This window comes from Scomber japonicus, chromosome 1, assembly GCF_027409825.1.
Source record: "Scomber japonicus isolate fScoJap1 chromosome 1, fScoJap1.pri, whole genome shotgun sequence".
Lineage (NCBI taxonomy): Eukaryota > Metazoa > Chordata > Actinopteri > Scombriformes > Scombridae > Scomber > Scomber japonicus.
Genome location: NC_070578.1, coordinates 40,008,893 through 40,018,892, shown reverse-complemented (window position 1 = coordinate 40,018,892; position 10,000 = coordinate 40,008,893).

Here is a 10,000-nt window from a genome sequence, read left to right as displayed (position 1 = left end):
AAGAAGGAAAGGAGAAAAGAAAGAAGGAAGAAAGGAAGGAAGGAAGGACGGAGGAAAGGAAAGAAGGAAGGTGGGACGGAGGAAAGAAGGAAAGGAAACTGTGCATTACCCTCCTGTTGTCCTCGAGTCAAGGAAGGAAGGAAGGAAAGGAGGAAGGAAGAAGGAAAGAAGGAAGGGAGGAAAGAAAGAAAGAAAGAAAGAAGGAAGGAAGGAAGGAAGGAAGGAAGGAAGGACGGAGGAAAGGAAACTGTGCATTACCCTCCTGTTGTCCTCGAGTCAAGGAAGGAAGGGAGGAAATAAGAAAGGGGGATGGAAGGAAGGAAGGAAGGAAGGGAGGGAGGAAGGAAACAGTCAACGTTCAGTTTTTCAGTTTGGTTCCTGAAGGACGGCCGGGTCACAAACCTCTCACTCTCACTCTCACACACACACACACACACACACACACACACACACACACACACACACACACACACACACACACACTCCTCTCTGTCAGACGTCTATTATTGAAACTGAGCCGCAGTTAGAAAGAAACACAATCTATTTTTCCACCGGCGAGCTTATCAGCGTCTGATTGTCATCATCATCATCATCGTCATCATCATCATCATCATCATCATCATCGTCATCATCATCATCATCATCATCATCATCATCATCATCATCATCATCATCGTGAAGAGAAGAGAGAGAGAGTCTGTGGAGCTGAAAATAGCTCGTTGATCCGGTCTGAGCAGGTCCAACACTGAAATAACAACGATTCATTATGACTCATCACGGTAAACACACACACACACACACACACACACACACACGCACACACACACACACACACGCGCACACACACACACACGCGCACACACACACACACACACACACACACACACACACACAGGAGAGGGAAGGGGAGAAGGAAAAGAAAGAAATCAGCGTGTGAGCGATGGGATGATTGGACATAAACTCAGCTGTCAAAAAGATGGAAGGAAGGAAGGACGGAGGAAAGAAGGAAGGAAGGAGGAAGGAAGGAAGAAGGAAGGAAGGAGGGAAGGGAGAAAAGGCAAGAAAGAAGGAGGGAAGGAAGGAAGGACGGAGGAAAGAAGGAGGGAGGAAAGGAAGGAAGGGAGGAAGGAAAGGAAGGATGGGAGGAAGGAAGGAGGGAGGAAAGGAAAGGAAAGGAAAGGGGAAAGAAGGAAGGAAGGAAGGAGGAAAGAAGGAAGGAAGGAAGGGACCAAGGAAAGGAATGAAGGGAGGAAAGGAAAGGAAGGAAGGATGGAGGAAGGAAGGAAGGAAGGATAGGAGGATGGAAAGGAAGGAAAGAAGGAAGGAAGGAAGGAAGGAAGAAAGGAGGAAAGAAGGAAAGGAAAGAAGGGAGGAAGGAAGGAAAGGAAGGAAGGAAGGAAGGAAGGGAGGAGGAAAGAAAGAAGGAAGGGAGGAAAGAAAGGAAGTAAAGGAAGGAAGGAAGAAGGACATAGGAAAGAAAGAAGGTAGGAGGGAGGGAGGAGGGAGGAAAGAAGGAAGGAAGAAAAGAAGGAAGGAACAGTCAAAACAGATGAGGTCATTTTGACATAAACCAGACGATGTGGATAATTGATTCCTCTAACTCTGTGTGTGTGTGTGTGTGTGTGTGTGTGTGTGTGTGTGTGTGTGTGTGTGTGTGTGTGTGACTCCTCTAACTCTCTAACTCTCCATCACTGTGTCTGAACTTCATGTTTTCAGCTCTCCTGTTGCTCTACTTCCTGTCTGCTGCGTCTGTGCGTCGCCTAGCAACCGTCCTGCTGAACACTGCCTGGTGGATGAATGTGTTTCTCTTCCTGTTGGTTTAATGAAATCATGTCAGGTATGAGAGGTAACTCACTAATAAGTCCTCTGTCCTTCCCTCCTTCTTCCTCCTTCCCTCCTACCTTCCTTCTCCCTTCCTTCCTTCCTTCCTTCCTTTCTTCCTTCCATCCATCCAGAGTCTAACACACTAATTACACTCTGATGTTCTCACTATACTAAAGATTAAATTACACTAAAATTATTTACTTCCTTACTTATCTAGGAGCAAACCATTGCTCCTAGATGGGAGGGGGGGGGGGAGTACAGACAGGGCAATGTTCATGTAGATGGTTATGCATGTGGATGTGATTGAGTCAGGATAGGAGTTTGTATGTATGTAAATATTTATTCTATCATGCTATTATTGAGGATGGTTTTGGTTTTATGTAAATATTGATTAGATAATGTGATTGTGGTCTCACCTACACTCGGTGGGCTGGTCTGGCTCATTTCCTGCAGTGGGAGGGTATATAAGGCAGCCAGGGGGGCTTTTAATGTAAGTTCAGTTCAATCTTACAAGGGAAAATAACGTTTTGGAGGGAAAGTAATATTTTGGAGGGAAAATAATGTTTTGGAGGGAAAATAATATTTTGGAGGGAAAATATGCCCTACACAGTTCAGTTATAGAAGAGGATTTTAAAAAGCACTGTTGTCTACTTCACATCAACAACTACAAAAGAAAATGGGAACATCGACTTCTAAACAACCGAGAGGAAGGTGAGGTGAGGTCCCGCTGTTGATACAACAACAACTGAAGGGTCACGAGGACGGGTTCGAGACCCACTTCAAGTCTGTCTCCATTACAGTTCGGCAGCCTCCTGCAAAGACTCACCGCTTCCATTACAAAGACAGACAACAACTACTGCAAGGCAATTTCACCTGAGGAGCTTCCTGCTGTCTGCTAGAGGTGAGTAGTGTTTGATGAATCCTTTATTTTGGAGGGGAAGTAATATTTTGGAGGGAAAATAATATTTTGGAGGGAAAATAACATTTTGGAGGGAAAATAACATTTTGGAGAGAAAAAAACATTTTGGAGGGAAAATAATATTTTGGGGGGAAAATAATATTTTGCAGGGAAAATAATATTTTGCAGGGAAAATAATATTTTGGAGGGAAAATAACATTTTGGAGGGAATACAACATTTTGGAGGGAAAATAATATTTTGCAGGGAATATAACATTTTGGAGGGAAAATAACATTTTGGAGGGAAAATAACATTTTGGAGGGAAAATAATATTTTGCAGGGAAAATAATATTTTGCAGGGAAAATAACATTTTGGAAGGTAAATATGAAATACACAGTTCAGTTATAGAAGAGGATTTTAAAAAGCACTGTTGTCTGTTTGAAGGGTCATGAGGACGGGGTTCGAGACCCCACTTCAAGTCTGTCTCCATCACAGTTCGGCAGCCTCCTGCAAAGACTCACCGCTTCCATTACAAAGACAGACAACAACTACTGCAAGGCAATTTCACCTGAGGAGCTTCCTGCTGTCTGCTAGAGGTGGGTACTGTTTGATGAATCCTGCGTGTAGATAAATTATGTTCTACAAATGAAAATAGGACACAGTCGGATCTTTTTTAATCAAAAGAGATGGAAGGGTAATAGAGAGAAAACAGCAAATACATCCAGTGTAAAGTGTGCAGGGAACAGACTGCTGCACGTCGCCTGTGGAATAGTAAACAGTATTTCTATTGTTCACCATCCTCTAAATCATAAGTATTTTCATCCTGGCTCCGGCTCGGACTTTTGAGAATCAAGGCCTCTCAGAATTGGAAGGATCCTTGTGAGGAAATGGCCGAGCTCGTCCTTGGACACTGGCCTGGTTTGAATTACACCCAGCAAACACTTTTCCCTCAGAAGACTCTCAGTCGTCTACAGCAGCAGCAGCTTTCTTCCTCTCTTCCTCTCTTCCTCTCTGTGTGTGTGTGAGACATTATCCAAATGTTTCAGCTCTGCAGATGGGGAGATGCACGTTGTGGTTAACACTTTTATATTATTTTTGTTTTATTATTATTATTAGTTGTACTTCAACATACAACAAGAATGATTGGAATAGGCTCCAGCTTTATCAGCTCCTCCATGACATGCCCCCCCCCCCCCCCCTTTGATTTGATTGAAAGTGAAGATGAAGCGGTTGTCGCCCATCTGAACCCACACAGACTTTGGCTGTGTTCAAAACTACATACTACATACTTCTATACTACCCCTTCCCCTTCCTTCCTTCCTTCCTCCCTCCCTCTTTCTCTCTTTCTTTCCTTCCCTCCTCCCTTCCTTCTTTCCCTTCCTCCCTCCCTCCCTTCCTTCCTTCCACCTGCCCTTCCTTCCTCCCTTCCTTCCTTCCTTCCTTCCGTCTGTCCTTTCCTTCCTCCCTTCCTCCTTCCCTCCCTTCCGTCTGTCCTTCCTTCCATCTGTCCTTCCTTCCTCCCTTCCTTCCGTCTGTCCTTCCTTCCTCCCTTCCTCCTTCTCTCTTCCTTTCCTCCCTCCCTCCCTTCCGTCTGTCCTTCCTCCCTTACCTCCCTCCTTCTCTCTTCCTTTCCTTCCTTCCTTCCTTCCTTCCTTCCTTCCTTCTTTGACTTGAGGACAACAGGAAGGTTAAAAAATAAAATCTTAATGAGAGCGACTGGATTCAGATTATAATCTTCACAGATCACAGATTAAATGATTTTATCAGACAGAAGTCAACACCAGCTCATTTAGATGGGAACACTTCCTCCCTTTCTTCCTTCCTTCTTTCCTTCCTTTCTCCATCCCTCCTTCCTTTTTTCCTCCCTCCTTCCGTCCTTCCTTCTTTTCTCCATCCTTCCTTCCTTCCTTCCTTCCTTCTTTCCTTCCTCCCTCCCTCCTTCCTTTCCTACTCTCCTTCTCCCTCGCTCCCTTCCTTCCATCTGTCCTTCTCTCTTCCTTTCCTTCCCTCCTTCCTTCCTCCCTCCCTCCTTCTCTCTTCCTTTCCCTCCCTCCCTTCCTCCCCTCCCTCCCTCCCTCCCTTCCTTCCTTCCTTCCTTCCGTCTGTCCTTCCTCCCTCCCTCCTTCTCTCTTCCTTTCGTTCCCCTCCTTCCTTCCTCCTTTCTCCCTCCCTTCCTTCTTCCCCTCCTTCCCTCCCCCCCTCCCTCCTCCCTCCCTCCCTTCCTTCCTCCCTCCCTTCCTTCTTCCCTCCCTCCCTACCTCCCTCCCTCCCTTCCTTCCTTCCTCCCTCCCTCTTTCTCTCTTCCTTTCCTTCCCTCCTTCCTTCCATACTTCCGTCTGTCCTTCCTCCCTTCCTTTCCTTCCTTCCTCCCTTCCTCCCTTCCTTCCTTCCTCCTTTCCTGGATTCAGATTATAATCTTCACAGATCACAGATTACATGATTTTATCAGACAGAAGTCAACACCAGCTCATCTAGATGGAGACAGTGAAGCTCCAACTCGCTCCCATCAGTCATCGAGCTCAAATTAGATTCATAATTATCCCCACAGTCGTCATGTGTGCCCCACTTTCCCTTTAATTGGCACTTTTTCCTCCCTCCTTCCGTCCTTCCTTCTTTTCTCCATCCTTCCTTCCTTCCTTCTTTCTTTCCTTTCCTCCCTCCCTCCTTCTCTCTTCCTTTCCTATTCTCCTTCCTCCCTCGCTCCCTTCCTTGCATCTGTCCTTCCTCTCTCCCTCCTTCTCTCTTCCTTTCCCTCCCTCCCTTCCTCCCTCCCTCCCTCCCTCCCTTCCTTCCTTCCTTCCTTCCTTCCTCCCCTCCCTCCCTCCCTCCCTTCCTTCCTTCCTTCCTTCCGTCTGTCCTTCCTCCCTCCCTCCTTCTCTCTTCCTTTCGTTCCCTCCTTCCTTCCTCCTTTCTCCCTCCCTTCCTTCTTCCCTCCCTCCCTCCCTTCCTTCCTTCCTTCCTCCCTCTTTCTCTCTTTCTTTCCTTCCCTCCTTCCTTCCATACTTCCGTCTGTCCTTACTCCCTTCCTTCTTCCCTCCCTCCCTTCCTTCCGTCTGTCCTTCCTCCCTCCCTCCTTCTCTCTTCCTTTCGTTCCCCTCCTTCCTTCCTCCATTCCTCCCTCCCTTCCTTCCATCTGTCCTTCCTCCCTTCCTTTCCTTCCTTCCTCCTTTCCTGGATTCAGATTATAATCTTCACAGATCACAGATTAAATGATTTTAATCTGACAGAAGTCAACACCAGCTCATCTAGATGGAGACAGTGAAGCTCCAAGTCTCTCCCATCAGTCATCGAGCTCAAATTAGATTCATAATTATCCCCACAGTCGTCATGTGTGCCCCACTTCCCCTTTAATTGGCACTTAGCGGCTCCAATATGAAAAACAGCTCCAGGCCAAAAGTGTTTTTGACCATTTTGTGTATTTCTAACCTCTTTGTCCTCAGAATAAAAATCTCAGTTTGAAATTCATCAAACAGTGAGGCCAAAATTAAACCTTCCTTCCTTCTTCCTCCTTTCCTTCTTTCTTCTGTCCTTCTGTCCTTCTTTCCTCCCCTCCTTCCTTTCTTCTTTCCTTTCCTTCCTGACATTCATCAAACAGTGAAGGCTAAATTAAACCTTCCTTCCTTCTTCCTCCTTTCCTTCTTTCTTCTGTCCTTCTTTCCTCCCTCCTTCCTTTCTCTCTCTTCCTCCCTCCTTTCCTTCTTTCTTCTGTCCTTTCTTCCCTCCTTCCTTTCTTCTTTCCTTTCCTCCCTGACATTCATCAAAACAGTGAAGCCAAAATTAAACCTGCCTGCAGAAAGCAACAAGTTCGAGCCTCTTTGTAACCTTCCTGTCGTCCCTCCCGGGTCAAATTGACCCCGTCTGTTTTGACAGTTCCTTCCTTCCTTCCTTCCTTCCTTCCTTCCTTCTTCCTTCCTCCCATCCTTTCTCCTTCTTCCTCCCTCCTTTCCTTCCTTCCTTCTTCCTATCTTCCTTCTTGCCTTTCCTACCTCTTTTCCTTCCTTCCTTCCTCCGTCCTTCCTTCCTCCTTCCTTCCTTCCCCCTTCCTTCTTTCCTTTCCTCCCTCTTTTCTTTCTTTCCTTCCTTTCCTTTCCTCCCTTCCTTCCTCCTTCTCCCTTCCTTCCATTCCTTCTTTCTTCTGTCCTTCTTTCCTTCCTTCCTCCCTCCTTCCTTCTTTCCTCCCTCCCTCCTACCTTCCTTCCTTCCTTCCTCCGTCCTTCCTTCCTTCCTTCCTTTCCTCCCTCTTTTCCCTCCTTTCTTCCTTCCTTCCTTTCCTTCTTTCTTCTGTCCTTCTTTCCTTCCTTCCTCCTCCCTCCTTCCTTCTTTCCTTTCCTCCCTCTTTTTCCTTCCGTCCTTTCCTTTCCTCCCTTCCTTCCTCCCTCCTTTCTTTCCTTCTTCCTCCCTCCTTTCATTCCTTCCTTCTTCCTCCCTTCCTTCCTTGACTCAAGGACAACAGGAGGGTTAACTCAGAGTCTGTTGAAATGCAGTGAATCAATAATTTAAAGTAGACAAAAAAAAAAGTTCTTCCACCCAAACCAGTAAATCACAGCCCTTCGTCTTCCTTTCCTCCCTCTTTTCCTTCCTTCCTCCCTTCTTCCTTCTTTCTTTTCTTCCTCCCTCCTTTCCTTCCTTCCTTCTTCCTCCCTTCCTTCTTTCCTTTCCCCCTCTTTTCCTTACTTCCCTTTCTCCCCTCCCTTCCTTCCTTCCTTCCTCCCTCCCTTCCTTCCTTCCTCCGTCCTTCCTTCCTTCCCTCTTCCTTCTATCCTTTCCTCCCTCTTTTCCTTCTTCCTTTCCTTCCTTCCTTCCTTCCTTCCTTCCTTCCTTCCTTCCTTCCTTCTTCCTTCTTCCTTCTTCCTCCCTCCTTTCCTTCCTTCCTTCCTAACTCAGAGCCTGTTGAAAAGTATTCATAGAGATGCAGTGAATCAATAATTTAAAGTAGACAAAAAAAAAAAAAAAAAAAGTTCTTCCACCCAAACCAGTAAATCACATCCCTTCGTCTTGCTGCGACTTCTGGATCCATCAGACATCGTAAAAGAGATGATGTACTTTATCCTGCGTGTTGTCCGGAGGGGATTGAGCTGCTTTCAGCCGGAGGGGCTTTCATCACCGGGAACGTCTCTGCCAGGAACGCCTCGCTCCGTTTGGATTTCAGCGCTGTAGCTTCAGAAATCATTCCAGACTTCAGCCTCCCAGAGATGATACTCTCTCTAAAAGAGGATCATCACTCAGATTAAAAATTAATGCTGCTCCAGTGTCGGATGTCAGAGAGCTGAATATTGATGATTATGAACAATTCTCCCCGAGACAGAAAGCCAGACTCCAACCTGGAGGAGGAAACACTTTTATAAGGCAAGGGGTAAATAATAGTGATGGAAAGGAAGGGAGGAAGGAAAGGAGGGAAGAAGAAGGAAGGAAAGGAGGGAAGAAGAATGACGAAAGGAGGGAAGGAAGGGAAGAAAGATAGATGAAGGAGGAAGAGGAGAAAGTGGAGAAAGATAGGAAGGAAGGAAGGAAGGAAGGAAGGGAGGATGGAAGGGAGGAAAGGAAAGAAGGAAGGAAGGGAAGACGGAAGGGCGGAAAGGAGGAAGAAGGAAGGAAGGAAAGAAAGATAGATAAAGGAGAAAGAGGAGAAAGATAGGAAGGAAGGAAGGGAGGGAGGAAGGATGGAAGGGAGGAAAGGAAAAGAAGGAAGGAAGGGAAGACGGAAGGGAGGAAAGGAGGAAGAAGGAAGGAAGGAAAGAAAGATAGATAAAGGAGAAAGATAGGAAGGAAGGAAGGAAGGGAGGATGGAAGGGAGGAAAGGAAAGAAGGAAGGAAGGGAGGACGGAAGGGAAGAAGAAGGAAGGAAAGGAGGAAGAAGGAAGGAAGGAAGGGAGGAAAGGAAAGAAGGAGGGAAGGGAGGAAGAAGGAAGGAAGGGAGGGAGGGAGGAAAGGAAAGAAGGAAGGAAGGGAGGAATCATCACTCAGATTAAAAATTAATGCTGCTCCAGTGTCGGATGTCAGAGAGCTGAATATTGATGATTATGAACAATTCTCCCCGAGACAGAAAGCCAGACTCCAACCTGGAGGAGAAAACACTTTTATAAGGCTAGAGGTAAATAATAGTGATGGAAAGGAAGGGAGGAAGGAAAGGAGGGAAGAAGGAAGGAAAGGAAGGAAGGAAGGAAAGGAGGGAAGGAAGGGAAGGAGGGAAGGAGGAAGGAAGGAAGGAAGGAAAGAAAGATAGATAAAGGAGAAAGAGGAGAAAGATAGGAAGGAAGGAAGGAAGGAAGGGAGGATGGAAGGGAGGAAAGGAAAGGAGGAAGGAAGGGAGGAAGAAGGAAGGAAAGGAGGAAGAAGGAAGGAAAGGAGGAAGAAGGAAGGAAGGAAAGAAAGATAGATAAAGGAGAAAGATAGGAAGGAAGGACAGACGGAAGGGAGGGAGGGAGGAAGGGAGGAAAGTAAAGGAAAGAAGGAAGGAGGAGGACGGAAGGGAGGAAGAAGGAAGGAAAGGAGGAAGAAGGAAGGAAGGAAGGAAAGAAAGATAGATAAAGGAGAAAGAGGAGAAAGATAGGAAGGAAGGAAGGGTGGATGGAAGGGAGGAAAGGAAAGAAGGAAGGAAGGGAAGACGGAAGGGAGGAAAGGAGGAAGAAGGAAGGAAGGAAAGAAAGATAGATAAAGGAGAAAGAGGAGAAAGATAGGAGGGAAGGAACGGAGGGAAGGGAGGATGGAAGGGAGGAAAGGAAAGGATGAAGGAAGGGAGGAAGAGGAAGGAAAGGAGGTAGGACAGACGGAAGGGAGGGAGGGAGGAAGGGAGGAAAGTAAAGGAAAGAAGGAAGGAAGGGAGGAGGGAAGGAAGAAGGAAGAAAAGGAAGGAAGGATGGAGAAAAGAAGGAAGGAAGGTAAGATGGAGGGAGGGAGGGAGGGAGAAAGGAAAAGAGGAAGGGAGGAAGGAAAAGAGGAAGGGAGGAAAGAAAGAAGGAAGGAAGGGGACGGAAGGGAGGAAGAAGGAAGGAAAGGAGGAAGAAGGAAGGGAGGAAAGGAAAGAAAGATAAAGGAGAAAGAAGAGAAAGATAGGAAGGAAGGAAGGAAGGAAGGGAGGGAGGAAAGGAAAGAAGGACGGAAGGAAGGAAGGGAGGAAGAAGGAAGGAAAGGAGGAAGAAGGAAGGAAGGAAAGAAAGATAGATAAAGGAGAAAGAGGAGAAAGATAGAAGGAAGGAAGGAAGGGAGGTTGAAGGGAGAAAGGAAAGAAGGAAGGAAGGGAGGATGGAAGGGAGGAAAGGAGGAAGAAGGAAGGGAG